Source organism: Triturus cristatus, chromosome 6, assembly GCF_964204655.1.
Source record: "Triturus cristatus chromosome 6, aTriCri1.1, whole genome shotgun sequence".
Taxonomy (NCBI): domain Eukaryota; kingdom Metazoa; phylum Chordata; class Amphibia; order Caudata; family Salamandridae; genus Triturus; species Triturus cristatus.
In genome coordinates this window covers 300,711,366-300,734,811 of record NC_140589.1, presented here as the reverse complement: position 1 = coordinate 300,734,811, position 23,446 = coordinate 300,711,366, and positions in this window count along the sequence as shown.

The following is a 23,446-nucleotide window of genomic DNA, read 5'->3' as shown; positions in this document are numbered from 1 at the left end:
TGTTCATTATACCCAGAAAAATTACTCCAAGAAAAGATATTCGTGAGAATTACAAATAGGGCAGAAAATCTTCAACTAGAGGTGAGTTGTTAACTCATAGATTCAGCCTGGGACAAAAATGAAAAACCAAAGCAGAGTATTATGATGCTGTCCATGGTATTTCGTCATTCAATCCATGGCAATCACTCCCTAGTTTGAATACCCATTTTTGTTCCTTTATGAACAGAAATGTTGCGATATCTGTGACGTGAGGTGGAATAAACGGTTGTTCTAGAATTAACCACCTAAGATCTTCCGGTTTATGTTTTAATGCGAGAAAATGATTAGTCAATTTAGTGGCTTGTCTGTTCCGCCTGATGGTGCTCTTATGCTCACTGATGCGTACTTTAATCTTGCGAGTCGTCATTCGCACATACCTGAGGGAACAAGGACAAGTGATCAAGTAGATCACCTTTTCTGTGTTGCAATTTGTATGCTTCTTTAGGACCCAAGGTCGATCTGTCCCAATGTCTACTGATTTGGTAGATTGGGTTTGTGGACACACTGAACAGGATCCACAGGGAAAGTGGCCTGTTACAGGTGGTAGATCCCATAATGTCAGAGATATCCACTAGTTGAAGGGCATTATTGAATGCTTTATAAATCTAATATTTTCGGAACTTCTGAGTTTTAGTCTTTTCCCCGTATATATTAGACTTTACATCATGATTTAACTAGATTTAACCACACTTACCACACTCAGTTATACAACATATCTGAGAATAACGAGACATGGCGGGTCAATCGTGGTGATATACACATATATATATAATTTCTATATATATTTTTTATGCTTTGTGTACTCCCCTAATGTATGCTAAGTATGCGTCCGTTTGCTTAATGCGAGCGATGCGAGTAGCATTTTGCAGGACACTAAAGATGTGCACAGATCCATGTGCCTTGTATTCTTACGGTGCACACTGACTAGATTAGCGTTTTCTACACAATGATACGGCCTTCTCTCTTCATATTATATTATATAAACATTGATGGATGTAGTATTATTTTACAACAAATCCCAGAAAGAGCAGCTCTGGCACGCCTAACATGATGACGCTCTCTGTACGCGCCAGGTGCTCTAATGCGTTCCAATGCGTCCTCCTGCTTCGCGCGAGCCACGCGACTAACGTTCCTAACGATACAGATGTTATTTAAAGCCCTTTTTCCCTGAAGCCGGTACCGCCCCTTCAGACTCAGGAACAGCGAGGGGTACCGACGGATAGGTGAGTGAGGTGAGCAGTCCTCCTCTTTGGACTATTTGGTTATGCCTCGATATGTGTGTATTCTAATATCATTTGTAATTTAGACAAAGGACATAGCTGGGCGATGTTGCTGTTTGACTAGTTTCTTGCCTAGATAATCTGGTCAGGCGAATTAATCTTAATGATGACCTTTTGCCCTTAATAACATCGGCACTTTTAAGCATTGGGTTTGATCTTTATCAACGTAGATATCGTGAAGCTGCTGAGTGCCAGAGTAAGAATTAAGCCTAGATAATTTGGTCAGGCGCATTGATTCTTTGAACGACTTTCTACCTTTTATAACATAGGCTTTTTTGCCTATTGGGTCAGCTTGGATATCGTGAAGGAGCTGATTACCAAAGTAAGTATTTAGCACACGTTTATCATCAGCACCTCAACATCTTTTCAATGGCTCCTGTTATTGTTCTGCCTTGGTTTTACATGTGCACTATGAGAAATAATGTTAACAAATCCGCATTTTTGATACTGAGCAGTTGCCAGGTGAGGAGAGGTGCGTACCCGCAACTTACCGGGTAAGTACTTTTTCAATCATTACAGTACACCACGCTTTGGTGCTAAGATACAACATTAGTATTGTGCATAAATGGTAAAAATTTCCATATGCTTATATGATCCTTTTGTGACTTTGTTCATTATTACGAATTGGATTCTCTGCAAGAATTTTTTTGTTTGATTGTTTCTAGGTTTCGTTCTGGAAACACTATCTGCCCATTGTCTCCGGGACTTACAGAAGTGGTCAGGTTGTACCGTTACGAAATTGAAATCCTTTTTGTTGGTTTAATACATTTACACTTCTTTGCAGTAGCTTATCCCATGGTCCTGACGAAAGCCCGGATTCAAATATCCATGGGCTGAAACATGTAGACCTGCTTTTTCACAGCTATTATTTCAAGCTGCATAAGCACTGTTTTTACTTTGGCATCACGACAGCGCCTCATTAAAATATTTTTGGGTCTTGATAGCCAATCTTAACTTCACTTTTTCACATTATCACTGGCACTGCAAGCATCACCCCCTTGAAAATCATATTGGCTTCTCTCATATAAATGATATGGTTATCCACTCCAGGACTTATCTGTAACCACGATTTACATTTCTCAAGTAATAAGTGGTCTACCGATAGTTCGTGGTTCCCAGATGATGAAGCAAGCCACTTGTTGTGGGTGATGGGAATCTTTGTTTAATTTATTCACACTATGATGTATCACCTAGAAACTCTTTTCGTATTCATTGCCACAGGAGGATCATATTTTATGTGAGACTTACAGTTTATTTGGTGTATTATATGTTGATCTGGGGATAAAAACTGTTTAAGTCTGTAAATTCATCCCTTAGACCCCTACTCTTTGCGAGATTTGTTATTTTTCTAAGTCAGGATTTTACCAGGTGTAAAATCCTGGCGCTAATCGTGGTTAGCGCATGTTTTTTTATCGCGCCTCGGGTATTGCTAATAGGCGATAGCTGTGTTAGCGACTGCTTTCAATCGCTACCAGTTTGGGTACGCCCACTTTGCATGTCATTAGCGATAAATATCGCTGACATGCAAAGCGGGCTCCAAACCGGCCGCTGACGCCTGGAAGCTGTCGCTAACTGCTGTTAGCAACAGCTTGGTAATTGGGCGATAAAAAAATCGCCGCTTTAGCGGCAAAAAGTGCAGCTAAAGCGGCGATAAAGCCCTTGCTAATATGCCCCGCAGTTCCTTCAGAAGTCTACAGATGCAATCTATAAGCAATTGGAACAGTGTCCCACTCATTAACTGTTACATAAGTGAAGCCGATCGCACCTGGCAAAATCCTGATGACCAGGTTGGTAGTATTCAACCTGGTCTGTAAGTATTCCGTAGCTATCAAATCAGACTGTAAAACGCGCAACACCATGGTGTGTTCAGGAAGTCAGGAGGAAGCATAAAAGGATGGGTGTTTCAAAGCATAAAGAGGTTTGATACGCTAAGCATAGTCAGGAATATAAATCCTGCCGAATTTTAGAAAACCAAGCAGAGACTTCAATTTTCTAAGAGTAGAAGGAAGTTGCAATTGTTCACACTTTTCCAAAAGGTGGGGAGCTAAACCCCTAGCCTATTTCGTCAATTCATAACCAAGAAAAAGAACGGCCAGAAATGCAACATGCAACTTCGCAAAATTGAACTTGTAGCCAAGAGCAGTGAATCGCATGATGATGCAATCCATTCTCGCAAGATGGGAATCTTATTCATCATCTGTCAGGTATATGTCATCGACATAAGAGAAAGCGGCAGGATCAATATCATGCAAAAGGGACAAAATACATGCTGAAGACCCGGGTCTATTCTTATACCCCATGGGTATTCTCACGTATCGCCTCTAGGAAGTGGGGGCACTATAGGCAAACAAGTACCACTCTCAGGAGCCAGGTTATGACTGAAAAATCCATTTGAAATATCTAGTGCAGTGTTGAACTTCTTACGCATTATATTATTTATTAAAGCTGTACTATGAGTGTTTTGCACTGCAAATGTATGGGTATGACCATTCAAATGCCTATAAATCATGCGATAAGAACCATCAGGATTATTCATCACAGAGACACCCTGATATTCTAATTGGGTAAGAATCCCTTTTTTGGACGCTTCGGTGTCACGTTTAATTGGATATTGAGGCTGTGGCTGAGTAGACAGTATGGGAACATCATGTAAAGGATGTTGATGTGTAAGGCAGGGGCCAAAGCAAGAGCCCATTCAGGAGAATAAGCAAGCTTAGACTCATCGGGGATGAATTGCGAAAAGGACTGTATAATTACATCCTCACCTCAAGGACATGCAAGAACAAACAGGGGAGGCCAATCGACCGCCGCCATTAAAATATCTTAAGAAGAAGTCAACTTGTCCTAAAAAATAACATTAATGGTGCGTTTAATGTCACCTTCAATCTGAATGTCTATATTGTAAAGTCTATCAGAAGAAGCTATGCAGGTGTGCACGGTTTCAACAGTTACAAAGGTGTCAGTAACTTTCGCCTCTAGAAACTGGCGGTGTGTATGGCGCACCTCAGTAACTTCCACTGCGCTGTCGAGGAGAGTCACTGCCCAACGCCTGTCCAGGAGGAGGGTTCTCACCATCTGGGGCTTATTTTGCTGTTAAAGCTGCAACTTTTTTCTTCTTTTGATCAGACGAATCCTGAAAGGAATGAGGAGAACGAGGATCAGGAACATGAAACCTCTTAGGAGTTTTAATTTTAGAGTGATCACATAAATCATACCTACATTTAGAAGCGTCCAGGGGTGGTGACCCGAGAAGAGACCAAGGCTTCTGCTGCTGCTTAGACTTGTCTCATGTCTTTTTAGGAAAGACAGGATGACCCTCCTATTCAGGAGGAGGTTTACCTTGAGACTGAGTAGATGGTCTGACCCCTATGTTATTATGACCTAAGGATGTATTAAAAAAAAGTCTATAATAATCAGCACCTTAAGTTTGCGGTCAACGTCAGCAACAGCCAAAAGGTGTTGACCAACCATCAAGGACGCTGCCTACCCTTTAATATTAGAAAGAATAATTTCATAGACTACAGAAAAAATGCCATTTAGCTTCATCCCCAAATCTAGGGCAGGACCTGCCCCATGTTCGTTCTGTAACTGTTTGGGAATGCTCGGAAGAATGCTCTTCGAGGGGGTGCCATAACAAAGCATATACACTGAGGCAAACACCGTCCCCCAGGTATTGCAGTTGGCCAAGGGGGGAATCAGAAAACTAGGCAAGCACATAAAAAGGATCCTATGTTTCTTCACAGGACCCGTAAGAGGGAAAACCGCATCAAGCTGATCAATTTTCTGATCAATCCAAAAGGGAAAGTCCTCTTAATTTTGGGGATATTTGCCCATCAGCGAATTAATTAAAACGGGACTAATAACGAGACCTCCACCATGTGTATCCTGCACCACTGCAGGCGCAGCCCTAAGCAGAGCCACAAGAAAGGCACGGGCAACAAATTGGATCAGGTGCCTATAGAGAAGAACAACCAGAGCATATAACAAACATACCTCTGCCAAATTGGCATTGAGATAATTAGGGTATGGAGTAAAACCGGACAAAACAGGCCAAGTGGCACATCAATACTCAAGGAGTCCATTCGAACAGTTTCGATAGGTTGGGGTAGGGCACCATTAAACCAAATATGGTACTCCCAGGCCATAAGAGTAACTTTAACAACCCCATAAAGGCGATAAGTTGCCGGAACACCGGCAGCAGTGTAATGATGAAAAGCAATATCATTTGCGTTCACAGCGGAGAAGCGTAACCCTGGAGTAAAATACTGTGAAATGTTACACAGGGTCCGCCCCGAACACAAAAACAGCTGGAGACCCCTGCATTGGGGACTCCATGCTGCAACAAATGATGAGTAACCGCCGTGCAGCAATGAGCTGGAATCATAACCGGTTGAGCCTTTAATCAGAACAAAGAAATCAAACGGAAGCACTAAAACGGGTCAACAAACCTTTGAAAATTCAAGCTTGAAAAACCAACAACAATAGGTAGTTTGTACAAACTGAGGAGCCTAAGCCCTCCCACCACGGATATCTCCGGTAAAAGATGCAAGGGTATTGTGGACAAACACAAGCGCTACTCAGGGGTCCCATGAATAAGTACCAGACCAAACGTTGGCAGCACCATGTTGCAGGATTCTGCGTAGGCACATAACTATGCTTGGGACCATAGAACCTTAGTAGGCAGGGGCTGGCTCCTCCTACCATCTTAGAACCCATGTGCCCCGGGACCAGCTATAGTGTCTCATTTGCCCTCCAACTCACTCTCAGAGAAACAAGACACGAGAAACGTTTAAAGTGTTTATTTGAACTATTGTGCTTTAGTATTTAGTATATGGGCCGCAATAAGTAAGAACATGCCTAACACAAATATGGTCAGCATAGTAAGTAGTCCATAAGTCATAAAAGGAGCTGTGATTATATAATACAGGGTAGCCTAACCCTCCTCCCCTTCTTCAGAAGCTAAGTGATTATATATCAGAAGATCTCTGGGTGTTGGCAGCAGACCCCATACCTTAGAATGCACAGATGAAAGTTCTACATCTCAGGTGCCGTCACAATCTCTTCCCTTGAAAGAACCCTCTCCAAGTGTGTTGTTACCCATCTGTGCATACACATAAGACAAAAGTATGTGTTCCCAAACATCAGCTGCATTTGTGTGTTTTGTCTAGGTGCTATGGCCTGACCCAAACAAAATAACAAGGGGCATTGTTATTTGACCTTGTCTTCGGTGTTCAGACTAAATGACAGGAACTGTTTAGCCTAGCTTTGTTTTTGTTGTATACACTCTTTGTTAACTTTGCCCTCGCAGCGAGCCGGCCACCTCGCTGCTCGTTGCTCACAGTTTTAAAATTTTTTACCCCCTCCTGCTTCCTGCCGCACAGCGCCCCTCCCTCCCAGAGGAACTACTCACTGGAGGCCAAAGCATGACCCCATTGAGCAGCTGCCTGTGCCAGCTCCCCCTCGCTGCCTCTTCTGATCTCCCTGCTGCAGCTTGTCGAGTCGCTGAGTGCAGCTCGCCTTCCCGGCTCACTTCCCTTCTTCATTGCCGCCACTTGTTACTTTGTTGCCATTGTATTCTTTGTATCCATACAGCCGCTTCTACTGTTAGCCAGCCCACCCACCGCTTCTCCCCACTCATGTATTGCCTGTTATTGTACTGCAATTCTTTTAATCACATGTACACAGTCAGCATTTTTTCCTGAGTACCCTAGCTTTGTTTTTGTTGTATCCACTCCGTGTTAACTTTGGCCTTGCAGAAAGCCAGCCACCTCACTGCTCACTTCACACTGTTTTTATCATTTATTTTGCCTCCCGCTCCACAGAGCCACTTGGACCCCCAAGACCTACTTAATGGAGGCCACAGCATGGCCGCGTAAAGGACATGTGCAGCGGAGGCGCTTGAACCGTGCCCAGCGACAGGAACCCTGGTTCTTCCATTCCGCGCAGCTACACTGCTTCAGACCTCTGAGTCCTGGAACTCAGGCAATCCGACATCAACAAATGCTGTTGCACATCTCCACGCACCACCATAGGATTATTCTCCTGCCAGCACTGCTGCTTCACCTGCAACACAAATGCAACCAACAACGCTGGACAGACTGCAAACACCACTGCATCCACCATGCCAATCAGGAGAACCACTTTATAACAGCAAAGGTGGTCCCTACCTGTAAGGACCACCTTTATTGTTATAAATTGTCATACCCAGGTCACCGGGTTATTGAGTTTGCTCCTTTTTGCTTCAGAATAGACCAGGACAACCACGGCATAACTCCAGTGCAATCTACTCAATGCACGATCACTTGGAAAACACACCACGGAGATCTGGGACACACTCTCATCCCGCACCTCTGATGTCATCTCCCTCACAGAGACCTGACTTAAACCTGATTCCGCACTGGACATCGTCATCACCCCCCCCAAAGGCCACAAGATAACACACTGGCACCAAAGCAACAAACACGGAGGCGGAATTGCTATCATCTACAAGGACACCATCTGCCACACGACCTCCTTAGATGACTCCACCCCGATAATGGAACACCTCAACTTATAACTTCACATAGAAGGAAAAAGCACCATCAGAGGCACCCTCACATGTAAACCACCTGGGCCACGCCCCAGCTTCTGCAACACCATTCCCGACCTCATCGACCGATCGCCATCAACTCCGAGCACTACATCTTCCTAGGAGATCTTAACTTCCACCTCGATGACCCCACCAACACCAACACCACTGACCTCCTGGAAAGCATGAGCAATATTGGCCTCAAGCAACTTGTCACTAACCCCACCTACACATGTTCTACCTCATTTTTACGTCCAGCGATAGTCAAGTACAACCGCATCTCAAATCTCATCTGGACCCACCACTACAGCGTCCACTTCACCATCTCAGGACCTCCCACAACTGGCACGATGCCCCCCAGCTCCATGCGCAGAAACTGGAAAATGATATCAGAAAACCTGTGGAGCAACGCTCTCAATGTCCACCTCTGAGACACAACATCCAACCCAGAATGCACCAACACAATCTCCCTGTCACGTCAGCAAAATCCAAATGACATGCCAGAAGAGCCAGCTGGTTCACCACAGAGCTGAAATTCACAAAACGCAACTGCCGGCAACTAGAAAGGAAGTAGACCACCAGCAAAGAGACAGGAGACTATACCACCTTCAAGATAGCACCCAACTAGTACCACCGCATCCTGAGAGAAACAAAGAAGAACGCCCTAACAGACCACATAGAAGCCAGCACGAACCGCAGAAAGGAGCTCTTCGACATCATGAAGGAGTTCTCCAACCCCGCAGCTGCCGAGAACAACATGACCCCCTTTCAAGAACTGTGTAACACTCTGGCAGACTTTTTCCTTGACAAGATCTCAGTCATTTCTAAAAAATTCAAACCCCAACCCCCCTTCGTAGACAGCATCAGCCTGCTCATTCCCACGAACACAAACACCAAATATGTACTGGCAGCAGTCCTTGACCTTGCAGTCATGATCATCGCTCCCCTTCTGTCACTCATATCTTGACTCCCAGATTAAGGGACTGCCCCACAGGCCCATGATCCCCCTGTTTGATCACACTGTGGGGACATGACCTGCCCGTGATGCCAACTTATTTTGCTTTGTTCTGCCTGTTGTTTATTTTGCTTTTAGTTTGTTTTGCCTGTTGTTTATTTTGCGTTGTTTGTCTTTGCCCAGATTTCCCTCGTTGTTCACTCCACTTGATCCACTTGACCTATTCTGGTTGACTTGCGTCGCTCACGCCGATTCTCCTGCCATTTTCTGCCACCACCCGCTCCCACCGTCTTGCCTTCCTGCCAGCCTCTCCCACCTCAGGGGACTACTTATGGAGGCCACTACATGGACATGCAGCAGATGCATGCAGCATGTAGCGAGCACTACGCCCTGTGCCAGGAACCCTGGCTCTCCACACTCCCACAGATACTCCACCGCATATCTCCATGCCATGGCCCCTGGATGCAAGAACAACTGCTACTTTGCATCTCCTCACTCCACAGCGAGGCCTTTCAGCTGCACCTGCTGTCAGTTCACCTCCACCCCAGGACCGACCGCAAACGCAGCAACCAGTGCCACGCCATCCATATTGGCCGAAACCTCCTCAGAGCAACTCAGCTGCCTCCTGATCAATGTCAGAATACTCTACAAACATGCCACTGAAGCCTGGGACACCATCTCTACCCTTGCCCCCGAAATGACCTTTATTACAGAGACTTGGCTCACCACCACATCTGCCCTGGACATCACAACTGCAACACCCATCAGCTACAAGATGAAACGCCGCAACCATGACAACAAGCACGGAGGCGGCATTGCCATCATACACAAAGAATTGGTCACCTGCACCACCAATGACAAAACCAAGCCTATCACGGAACACATGAACTTCTAACTCCACATCGATGACAAAACCACCATCAAAGGCACAGTTGCCTACAGACCACCTGGACCACAAACCAGCCTCAGCGACACCATCACTGAATTCATCACCCCACTCGCCATTAATCCAAACACCATGTCTTCCTAGGAGACCTCAACTTCCACTTGGATGACCCCACTGACATTAACTCCACTGACCTTCTGGAAGGATTGGACAACATTGACCTCAATCAGGTGGACACAGACTCCACATACAAAGCATAATTCATGCTGGACCCCATCTTCACATCCAGCAACAGCCATACCACAGAACTCACCTGGTCGGACCACTCCATTGTATACTTCATCCTCTCCGGACTGCCCGCACCACCCCCAACCAACAGAGCACCCACTTCTGCAGCTGGACCAAGGTCATTCAACAACAATGGACTGATGGCCTCAGCCCAACTTCACCATCAACCTGAAAAAGATAGTAGACAACTTCAACAACTGTATCACCAGCGCCGCCGACCAAGTCGCCCCCACCAAACCAGCCAAAATGTACAGATCCGCCAAATGAGCCAGCTGGTACACCCCGGAACTCAGCACATTGAAGTGCAGATGTAAACAACTGGAAAGATAATGGGGTACCAGCAGGAACAACACCAACCAAGCTACATTCAAGTCGGCCCTTAACAACTACCACGGTCAGCTCAAAGCCACGAAAAAGGAGGTAATGACTCATCAGATCGAGACCAGCACCAATGAATCCAAGGAACTCTTCATCATCATTAGAGAGTTCACCTGCTTGTCAGTCACTGCGAAACTCAATCCCGTCCTCACAGGAACTCTGCAACACTCCCACACAAGATAGCAACCATCTACCGAAACTTCGACCCCTAACCCACCGACCTCCTCAGCATCCCATCAACCACCATCACAACCACCCACTCACCGCATGGGACGGGAATAACTCAGCACATCAAACACAACTACTCTACTGAACTACATCCACTCAGGAGCACCCAACGACCCATGCCCCCCACTGAATTTGTAACCCAGGAAGAGATGAGATAAGCCACCTTTCCTGATGCCTGGAAACACACAGAAACACTCATGTGACCCCAGTGAGCTCCAGAACTACTGTCCCTTCTCACTGCTCCCATTTCCTGCCAAAGTCCTGGAGAAGGCCATCAACCTCCAACTCACTGAGAACATGGAGAGAACCAACCTGCTGGACACTTTCCAAACAGGTTTCAGAGCCAATCACAGCACTGAGATAGCCCTGATCACCCCAACAGACGATATACACATCCTACTCAACAGAGGAGAATCAGCCACCCTGATACTGCTCGACCTCTCCACAGCCTTTGACACCGTCCAGCATACACTCATCGATTGACTGAGCCAGATCAGAATCACAGACGACGTGCTCAGATTGTTGGCATCATTCCTCTCGGGTTGCATCCAGAGAATCTGTCTCCCTCCCTTCACCTCACAACCCAAGCACACCATCTGCAGGGTCCCACAAGGCTCGTCCCTCAGTCCAACCCTCTTCAACATCTACATGATACCACTCACAGATATCATCAGAACCCATGACATCAACAACATCTACTATGCCGACGATACCCTGCTTGTCCTCTCACTCAGAGGACCCCACCTTGATGGAGACCAACTTCCAAACTGTGTGAAGATTGATTTAGCCTGAATGAAGTACAACTACCTGAAGCTCAACATGGACAAAATGGAAGTTCTGATCTTCGGCAAACACACCTCCCTCTGGAATGACACCTGGTGGCCATCGAAACTCGGACCCACCCCCACCTTTAAAGAACACACCTGCAACATTGGCATCATCCTGGACAGCAAACTCTTGATGAAACTTCAGACCAACGTCACTTCCTCAGCCTGATTCCACACTCTCCACATGCTTATCAAGCAGCTCCCCATCAACATCAGGAAAACGGTAACGCAGACCCTCATCACCATCCAGCCGGTAATGCACTTTATGCAGGCTCCTCCACTAAACTCATGAAAAGACTTCAGACGATCAAGAACGCAACAGCCAGACTGATCTTCAACCTGCTCAAGAGGACCCACATCACCCAGCACCTGAAAGACCTCCACTGGCTCCCCATCCAGAAAAGATAGCAATTCAAGCTTTTGACCCATGTCTTTAAAGCTTTCTAGGACCAAGGACCCGCCTACATGAACCACCACCTGAATTTTCACCGACCTCCCAGGAACCTCTGCTCTGCTCACTTCTCCCTTGCACAGCCACCAGGCATCCACCGCTGCCTCTCCAGAGGACGCTTCTTCTCCCGCCTTGCAGCCAAGTCCTGGAACACCCTTCCCCTCCACCCCCGTACTTCACCCTCGCTTACCCACTGCAGGAAGGGACTCAAAACCTGGCTTTTCAACTGGCACCTACCGCACAGTTCCTGGATACCCTGTAAGATGATAAGCCATACGAAATAAGTACTGCCTGTTTGATTGACCTTCTCACCCATTGGGACCCCCTCACAACTCTAGACACAATCGCCATCAGGAACTCCATGCACTAAGCAAAACCCACAGACCCCTGTCCCCACCATATTGTCAATCTCGGAAGTAAGACATTTGGCTACAAGCTCAAAAGAGTCCTGAACACCTCTATCACCTCGCCCTCCTCCCTGAGGACTGGAAATACACTGAAGTGAGGTCCCTCCTGAAGAAACCATCTGCTGATCCAGCAGACTGAAGAGCTACTGGCCCATTTCCATGCTCCTCTTTCCAGCGAAGGTTCTCGAAAAGGCAATCAACCAGCAACTCATGGATCACAGCATCCTCTTGGACCCTCTAGGTCAACACCATCAGATCGCACTAACTCAACATCATGTCCTATACAGACGACACCCAGCTCTTCCTCTCGCTGTCAGAAGACCCCTTCACCACCAGAACCAACTTCCACAAATGTATGATGAGCGTTGACAACTGAGTGAAGTACAATTGTCTCAAGCCCAACTCGGACAAGACAGAAGTCCTTGTCTTTGGGAACAACACCTCCCCTTAGAATGACACATGGGTGGCTGGCTGAACTCGGCCTCTCATTATTATGCTTGAAATGTCAAGCTACACATATAATGTGGCAATCATATTGAATCAACATTTTGTCACATCAAAGTTAAAAATAGTAAACCTACACTTATCTTGCTGATATTTGGTAGCCACTATCATCGTGAAAATATATGTGTAGGTTGACTGTGATAATGTGAACGACAACCAACCGAGCAAACAAAACAGCACAAGGTATCACACTGCTGCATTAGTTTATTTAAAACAGGGTAAACAACCTGTGGAGAGTTAGGCATAGAGGTCCACTTCATCCCACCCTCACCTACCATTAGGTAGCTCCCTGTGCCTTCTATATGGCACCAGTCTCCATGATTACACCCTGCCTCTGCCCAAGAAGCATTTTGTGGAAGCAATTCCTTCTGTCTTTCGAGACAGATGGTCTGATTTAGATCTTGACTGGACTACCGTTATCCCTCTGTGACAGAGTATACAAGTGTTCCGGCAAGCTGACGGAATCCCGCCCGCCCTATTTATATATGTGCTGATGGAACCATTGTCCGGATTGATAGACTGTTTCCCATTGCATAAACGGTTCGCTACTGTCGATGCGTCAGGCTTCTCTGCCGGCTAACGTTACTCCATCGCCATCAGGGTGGCGGTATTGCGCTGAGCCTATTCAGATTTCACAGTTGTGCTGGCAATGTTCTAATGGCGGGTTGCCCACAGAGTGATTCCAATCCAGGATGCCGTCAACATTGGACCATTCCTGTAACTTTAGGATGGATGCTAGCATCACACACCTTAATTGTTTAGCCTAATTGTTTGCACCTGCATACCACCCATTTTCCTGTAGACGTTTTGTTTGAGTATTCTAGGTTTCTTTATTGCTCCCTCTGTTTCTTGTGCATTTTACATTTAATTTTATTTTACTTGTGGGTTTACAAATTCATTTAATTTAATTACATAATAATGGCAGGCTGGAGAATTGTTAGTCATTGTGGATGGACTTATTAGAGTAGAGCCACAATTGTTTGGAGCCTAAGCTCAAAATACAAACATATCTCCTAAAAGGCAAATGTGGGCCAGTATAGTAGAGGGAGTGAATGTTATAGAAAACATCCTGCACACACAGGAGGAAATTAGGAAGAGGTGGAACGACCTGCGGTAGAAAGTGAGTTCCCTGGCCTCCAACTGTCACCTGGAGGCCCTGGGGACTGGTGGTGGTTCTCCCAGCCCCCCTTACATGTTTTCCCTGGGAGGAGAAGGTCTTGCAGATCCTACATCCTGAAGGCTTGACAGGAATCCCTGGTGGAGTAGAGGCGGGTAAGTTATACTTTTGAATGTGTCACTAAACCTAAATCTGGTTTTTCATTTTAATTTAGCTGTTGCTAATGTGTTTTGAACTTTTGTTAAACCTATAAACCTAGATATATTAGATTAAATATTTAGTTTTGTCTGAATGCATTAGAGGTTTCAATCTCCATTACAGTTCACATGATGTAATGGTGTTTTTGCATATTTGCTATATGTGTATTATATTCTAAATGTAATTTTTGTGTTCTTATTGGATATCTTCATTAGGTATGTTTAACTTACAATTTTGCTAGTGTTTTGCATATTTAATACAAATCTCTATTTCATGCCATGTTTTTAAATGTGATTGTCTTTAATGTTGTATGTTGTCCTATACATGGTATCTCATTGAACTGAAACAAAGGTTTTCTGACTTAAAAATGTTAAGGTATGTCCTTTAGTATGCTGAATATAGGTTGTCTTTTTTTAAACACAAATACTCTGCAATGTGTATATGATGAGTAATAATATACATCTTTCTAAGTTGTGTAATTGTCAGAATTTGTGCCCGCTAGGCCTTGGATTGGTTTCTGTCACATTTCTCCTCTCTACTGTGTTGTGTTGAATCTTTGGTACATCTTACGTATACTTTCTATTTTGTTTCATTTCAGGACAACTTTTTACCTGCTTTCTTAAAGTTGTTTTTTGTGCAATTTAAACTGTTACTATATTGTATTGTAATACCACTGAAAGGTACATTCATTATATTAATTACCTTTTTCCTTTCATTCTTCTTATTTTTTTGCTTTAAACTCATGACATATAATCCAGATTTAAACAATTATTTTTTCTTTTACGTTCATTATAGGTCCAACACCCAGAGTATGTGGACAACACTCTGCTGCTGAGGATATCACCACTCCAGACCAGGAACAAGCCTTCAGGGAGGACTCAACTCATGAAAGTCCCGATGACGAGGAGCGGCCTGGTCCATCTGGTCTGCCTGGGCAGACAGCTCTAGTGAGTCATACTCGGCCCAGACCTACACCTCTTACCCCAGCTGTTACCACTCTTCAGCCTATGGATACCTCCACTTCCTGTGTCCAAACCAACATCAGCCCAATCGTGTACCCTCCAGTACTGGCTGCAGTTGCACAAACACTACAACCACCTCCAATTCAGCCTGGAACCAGTGGGATGGGGCACACTGGGTCAAGGGCACAGGGTAGTGGAGGTAGGGGTCGTGGGAGAGAATCTGTGGGCCAGCAAAGTGAGGCCACTGGGTTCACTGTCACCCAGGCTATCATTAATCAAGTCAGGGGATCCCTCCATCAGTCCCAAGACATGATGGGCTAGGTCCTTACAGATCTCCTTGAGATGAAGCAGTTGCAGAGGGAGAACAATGTACAGATGCAGAATCTAAACTCCAGTTTGGGATCCCTGCCTGGGGTTCTGTATGACATTTACACAGCGCTCTGTCACATTTACACCCATATGTGCAGGGCTTTTCCATCACCATCTTCCCCTTTCTGTGGTCCAACAACATCTGGGCCAACTACATCTGCCTCAGCCACAACACCTGCACCCACCTCACTCCCCGCAACTGTGGATCCACCAGCCCCCCAAAGGAGAACATATCAATCAGGACCACTAGGAGAGGAAGCCAAGAGATGCAGAATCCAATTTCCTCCAGTGTGTAACTTCCATTCACTTTGTGGCCAATTTTCTAGACACCTTTACCCTTCTGATGCTAGTTGGATTTTGGACATTGGATTTCAAACACTTTTGGCTGTTCAATAATAGTTTCATTCACCATGATTGAGTTTTATCATTTTTTTTTTGTTAGTTGTTTTGTTTACATCTTGTTTTAGGTTGTTGGTTTTGTTGAATAAAAACCAAACTAACAAAGTCAAAGATTGCTGTTGTATTTCTTTTCTCAATTTCTTTGTCAATTTTTTCCTTCTATCACACATATTAAAATGTTAAAAATAAAATGTTTGTTTCTTCATAAATAAAAACCATGTACCTAATTTTACTCACATTCTCCAAAAATTAAATAAATTAATAAATAGCACAAACCCAAATGATGACTGTTATTAAATTGTAAGAAATAAATGTTTGTCATACTTTACAAAAACATTCCAAACCATGCATAATCCAAATCCTCACTGCCATTTTAACATTTACAGTTCCAGACATTGCCACCATGGAAGAACATGATATAATCCAAAAATCAGATTTAATAGTCAAACTATCATTTATTTATTTCATCAGCTGGAGCCTGATCTTCTGGCTTCGAATAGTAATCCCACACCAATAACAGCAATAGTTGAAATCCAGACATTACTCCATTTTCTGGCCACAGGATCATGCCAAGACATTATTGCAGTATCTGGTGCAATGTGGCAACCAACGTTAAGTGGTGTCATACAAGAAGTCTTTTCTACAATGATGAGACACATCCACAGCTTCATACACCTAACACAAAATAAGAATTTAGCCAATGTGAAGAAAGATTAACATGCTTTGTGTCGAATGCCACATGTGGTTAGAGCAATTAAGGAGCACATATTGGCTTAGTGGCACCATTCAACAGAAAACAAGTGTACTGCAATTTTAAGAACTTCAAATCAATAACTGTGCAAGTTATCTTTGTACAAGATATGTACACCCAAAGTGGGTGTGTGTGTGTCTTTCACAGGACCAATCCATGTTCTTTTGTTTTTTGTTCTTTTGTACGGAGTTTTATATAGCGCAAACTTGACCCGGTATCGGGTATCAGAGCGCTTAACATACCACCAGTTGTGTTACATGAGGACACTTTCATTTTTGTTAGGCACGGGAAGATTAAGTGATTTGGCCAGAATCACAGGATGTTCAGCGTCATTACCGAGGCATCGTACCCGGTCACAACTTTGAAATGTCCAAATGAAGATGACATGGGGACGGGTCCTAAAACAGATAAAAACAAAAAGATGAATTACGTTACATTGCAAAATAGGCCCTTAACAACAATCAAAGATAAAAACAATGTGAATGAATACAGCAGTCAATGTGTCCAAACTTTGATCAACAAACATCTTGGTCCTGGATTGTACTTAACTTGGCCTTTCTAAAAAAATGTCCAGCACAGTCTTTTTTTCCTCATTACATTAAAAGTTGGTTTAACATTTAATGTAAACAAATGTAAATATATACTTACACTCATGAAGAAGTTGTTAATGACATACTGACATACCTCAATTTCTTCCTCTTATACACTATCATCTACATTTGACATTTCAACGTCCTCACCCGGTAGCTCTTCATGGTCTTCTTTATTTGCAATGTAAGGATGTTTCGTCGCAGGGCTATGTTGTGTAACATTCAGCATGCCATGGTGATTTTGTTTACCTTATCGGGTGAGTAGAGAGGGGCTCCACCAGTCTTGTCCACACATTGTAATCTGGCCTTTAAGAGCCCAAAAGCCAGCTCTACTAGCTTCTGTGTTCTTCTGTGGGCCTCATTGAAGCGGATTTCCCCTGGCCTTGTTGGATGCCCAAGCAGTGCTAACAACCATGGTCAGTGAGGATAAGCTGAGTCTTCTATTTAACAATAGAGTTAAAAAATGTAACACAATTTTAGATCATTACAGTTTACATTAACCAAACAATATATTGACAAATTGTACTTACCAACAATCCAGGCGCTCTCATGTCAAGTTGCGATATTTGCAGGGGTATGCTGCTATTGCGTAGTACAAAGGAATCATGAGTTGATCATGGAAAACACGCACACACCCTTGTGATGTACAAATCTGGTAAGCAGACAACTTGCACATCGATTGAATGGAAATTCTTTTGATTGCTGTACACATGTTCTCTGGTGTGTGGTGGCACTAAGGCAATATGTGTGCTATCATTTGCTCCAACCACATGTAGTAGGTGGCCCAAAGCATAAAAATCTCCCTTCACATTGACACAATCCAAGTTTGTATGAGACTGAATGAAGCTGTTGATGTGTATTATCATTGAAGAAATAACCTCTTGTAACACGACACTGAAAGTGGGTTGTGATTTCCCCAGATACTGCCATATTTTATTGGAATGATCCTGTGGCCACAAAATGGAGTACTGTCAATATTTTTACTATTGGTGTCATTGATGTAGGATTACTATTGTGAGGCAATATATCTAGCAGCAGCTGATGATATAAATCAAAAATTGTTTGTCTTTTCAATCTGAATTTTTTAATAATATCCACGCTGGCAAGGTCTGGAAATATCTGAACACTTGAGACTGTTGTCTCTTCACTCTCCCTGGGTTCATACATCTACGTTTAAAACAAACAAAATGTGGTAAATGTTTGCAAACATAGTTTAAAATTAAACCACACATTTCATCTGGTTTTCAATACATCTACATTTTAAATACATAATCATTCAGAACCTTCAAACGTTTGGTATGATTATTTGGCAAAGATGACATTTTTAATGTGTCAATTGTTTTCTTTTAAATGGGTATAAGATACATTGTAAATGTATTATTTACACAAATTATTATATTTGTTTAAAATGTTGTCATCACAAATACCGCCAAGGCAGTATAAACAACACCACATAAATATTGCACCTAGCCACATTCATGCACTAAATTACACATTTCGGAGAAAATCAAATTAAAAACATTAACATTTCTACATGTAAACAAAGTAGCCACCATTTTGAGTGGTGGTGATACACTTAACATTCACAAACACACTATTTCTGAATCTAAAATGGCGGACATCTGACCTTGCCATCAGGACATTTGCTATTAGACGTCCGCGATGGATGTCGACCATGTAGTGGGTGTGATACTCCACGACAGACACAAACAAAGGCTAACGTGCATGATAGCAAAGTATGAAAACCAATGGATGTTTCCACCTCTGTTAATGATCGAGTACATGTGCACAGGGTTTCAAAAAAAGTTGACTTGCCTCCTAACACTGCTGCCAACAATAACCTCCTCAAATTTTGCAGCTGTTACTGACCTCTGAGAGCCAAGAGGCCCAGGAAAGCAAGTGAAAGGGCCCCAGCCTTCTCGCCAGAGGAGCTAGATTTGCTGTCTACGGAGGTCCTGACCCTGTACAGTCAGCTCTATGGCTCACCAGAGGAACAGGTACAGCTTGAAAATTGATGTTATTCTGACTGTAATTTTTTTTAAAACACAGGCTAGAATGCCCCTTTTAGTTCCTGAGTGAAGTATAGTCATTAATGTGGAGTGCCAATTTTTATTTTCAATTACCCACAACTATGAGGTGTGTTTTTTTAAACACAATATAATTACCGAACGCCCCAACATTAGTATGTGCTGTGTGTTTGAGGCTCTATATTTTATTTGGTGTGTATTACTATGTATACATATATATGTAGATTTGATGATTTCATGTATGTGAATTCTATACAATTAACATCATGTTCATTTTGAAAACATTATATTTTCTATACAAATTAACATATTTATATTTGCTATTTTCATTTTCACAAAAATCACTCCTAGATCAAGTGTCTCCTACCAATCGATTGTGAGTTACCAGTAGCTCCCAGACACCTTCAGAGTAGTTCACAGCTTTAAGTTAATTTTTAAAATAGCACATGCAAAAGTTAATTGAAGGCTGAGTTCATTTTGCATTATTGTCTAAAGGCACCAGATAGCAGAGCCTGTTAATTAGCAGTGCACAAGGGATAAGGGAACTCAACAGGTTACAACAATTTTGGTTCAGTGTATGAAAATATTTTGGCAGCTGAAACTTCATAGTAATACTCATGATTGATTTCTCAAAATTGTGCTACGTCAATACAGGCAAACAGAAAGTCACAAACCATTTTTTTCTTTCTTTTTCTGTATCCATACAGGTCAACGCGCATCAGAAGAAGGCAAGCTGAAAGGCCATCGATAAGAGGGTGTGGACCCTGGGGGTCTACAAGCAGCACAGCATCCATTGATGGGAGGACCTACAACGCAGGACATAGTGGAAGTCAGCTAAACTGCAGCTCGGCCAGTCCTCCCAACATGGGAAGCACGGGCTCCGCACCCTGAACCGCCTAATGGCCAGCCTACTTGTGGTTGCCTATCACCAGCTTGATATTTTTCATGTTACATAACGTAACATGTTACATAACGTTCCTTTTGTTACAGGAAAAAAATATGGCATCAACATAAAGGTGGACACATGTCCAACACACAAGAAGAGTTATTGGAAGGTGTAAGTTTTGCCCAAGGTGTATGATGATTTGTTTTGTATATGAATGGAAAATGATTCCAATATATTTTTGTTAAGTACCAAAGCAGTTTTGAGCTGACTGCCTAAACAACAAATATATCTGAGATTGTTAGGTATTATAAGGGAAAGGTGTACAAAACAGACAACAAGTTATCATTGTGGCAGGTGTAATAGGGCTACTGTAAAATCCTTCACAATGTGAAGGATGTTACAGTAGCCCTATTACAGATGACATTGCATAAAATGCACTTATGATACAGTGGATGCTCCAAACATCAAATTGGTAAGTTGGTATTCTAAAAAATCAATAGTGATCATGTGGGCCTAAATGACTAGGTACATTAGGTTAAATGCCAACATGTTTGATGAAAAACATCCCACATATATGTTTTGTATGAAAAAGACTGATTAATTTATTTTAAAAGAGACAGGTTTGCATGATGTCCTACTTTTTTCACAACTGTAAATGTAAGCCTGTCTGTTTTTTGATAGAAAATATTTGTTTGGCATACATTTTTGAAAAAGACAGACAGGAATGTGTACCCATTGGTGACACATATCCTAAAATATATTTTAAATGTTCATTGTTATATGCAGATGATAAATCTATGATGAACAAAAAATAGGATACTTAAAGAGACTTTTGCAGATGGAATGTTATGTCGATATGTTGTGCTATGTCATCTTGAAAACTCAAAATCAGGCACAACTCATGCCTCATTTTGAATATGTGGGAATGCATGAAGCTTTGATCTGTGGCATATTGTGATTTTGATTTTGTTATTTGAATCAAAAAAATTATATGAATCAGTGTATGTCATGTTATACTAATTTTTGGCTGAAGTGAAAGCCAAAATATTTTTGGAATATTCTCACAATGAAAATCAAACTGGAAATAACGTAAGATTTTTTAGAGTAAAAAATAAAAATGATTTTGCTGTATACTAAAGTTGCTTATCAATGTATCAAGGCCTCCTTATTTACTTATGCTTTAGAAGCCATTTGCAATTCCCCCAAAAATATTTTTTAATGTCTTCCACAGCATTATTTTATACATGGGGCTTGTCACATTGATAAGCAACTTCAGTTCTGAATCCATTCAACATTTAAAACATTTGAAAATGCTTAAGTTACTTGAAGTAAGAGTTACAATTGTCAAATGGCCAAACAAAGGGAAGGTGGTTTCAGATGTCACAAATATTGGTATAGGATTGGAGTAATTGTTTACACATATTTGAACATTTCTAAAATATGCATATTTCATTTTATTGTATGTTTGCCCTGCACACACTCTGTACAAAGGCCTTTTCCCTTCATATCATGAAGCAGACCCACATGCAACTGCAGAAACAGCAGAAACACGCACATCACCCAATGCAGCTCCCTCTACCTTCCAAACCCAATGCTCTCCCACCCATTCTGCTCAGGCTTGTCCTTGAATACTTCCAAACCCAAATTCCTCTTTCCCAAGCCCACCTCTCCAACCCCTCCCAAACCCACCCCTCACAAACTGAAACCCACCCCTCACAAGAATTATCATTGAGATGCCCACTCTGTTCCCACTAGTTGACCCTTCCTGAGGTGGTTCCCCATTGCAGTTTCATTGGAGGCAAGTTTTCTGAAAGAGCACAACAATGCAGTTGTGGACATTTGTTCAGTAGTCTATTTATTATTTTATTCTAATAAATGTAAAGTATCTCATTTTGTAATAAAACAACTATTTTCAGGTTCTCAGTTAATTCTTATGGGGGATTTTAATTGCCATCAGTGCCCACACTTGAAATGGGAAGGCGGTACGTGGGATGCCTACCCCTCTATTAAGGGCTGGCACCCGGAACACTCTAGAGAGGGCCTGGCACTAAGCAGAATTTTGTGTAAGTTTGCTTTAACCCACACAATGGACATGATTGGACATGGGACACCTAATGTATTGATCCCGACCTTTAAGGCGAGAGGAAGGGACTCAATTATAGATTATATTTTTATATCCACCGTGTTAGAAAGTAGGGTAGCCCATTTTGAGATAATACCAAGTGTGTTCAGTGACCATAACCCCTTGATTTTGTCACTAGCGGACACACTTGGCACCAAGGGGGCGGAGATTCCCACTGTGGGTGAATATAAGACAAGGGATCAGGGGAGAAGAATCAAATGGAGTAACATTGATGGTGTTGAACTCCATAAAGCTCTCCTTGACAATGCCGAGAATCATACCTGGAGGTGCCTAGATCCTAAGGTAGAGGGGACTGAATTAATCGTAGCATTTGAGGGCACTGCTCAGCACATCGATAGTCTCTTAAGAAGTAAACCCAAGCCTAAGGCTGACTTTTGTCCCAGGTGGTTCGATAAGAACTGTTCAAAGGCCCATAGGGACTTGAAGTCGGCACTAACTAAGGTCCCCAAGGACAAAGGATACATAGCCGCATGCAGGAGTCGTTATAAAAAAGCGACCAAGTTGAGGAAAACAGCCTTACAAATTGAAGCTTGGGAATCCTTAAGAGAGGCTGCCGAGCTTAGAGACATGAGCAGCTTCTGGAGGATACTAAACGCCCCATGTTTTCAACCCCAAGATACATCGCAAATGGCGTCTCATATCTTACCAGAGGCGTGGGAAGCACATTTCACCAGTTTGTATAATCGTGGGGCACCGGAGACGCAGCCTACATTAGTCATTGGATGTCCCAGTTGTGCCTGGACACCTATTACAGTGGATGAGGTTCAACTAGGAATAGACGGTCTAGTAATGAGGAAGGCGCCAGGACCAGACGGGATACCCCCGGATTTATTTAAAAGCCAGACAGACCTTTGGGCCCCCATTTTAACCAGGGTCTATAATACAGCTATTGAAGTGGGCATGCCAAGATCTTGGTCTACGGCCGTTATTGTTAGGCGACCTCAATCTACACTTTGACTCTCCAGCAGATGTAACGGCCACTACCTTAACTGACGACCTGGCCGCATTACAACTCAGTCAACGAGTGAACACTCCCACCCACACAAAGGGACACCTGTTGGACCCAGTGTTCAGCAATTGCGCAGAACTTTTAACTGATCCCCCTCTTTCCCTCCCATGGACCGATCACTCCTTGGTGCCCTTCACCTGGTTCACTGAGAAACCTATTCCCACCACCCCCTCGATTAGATACG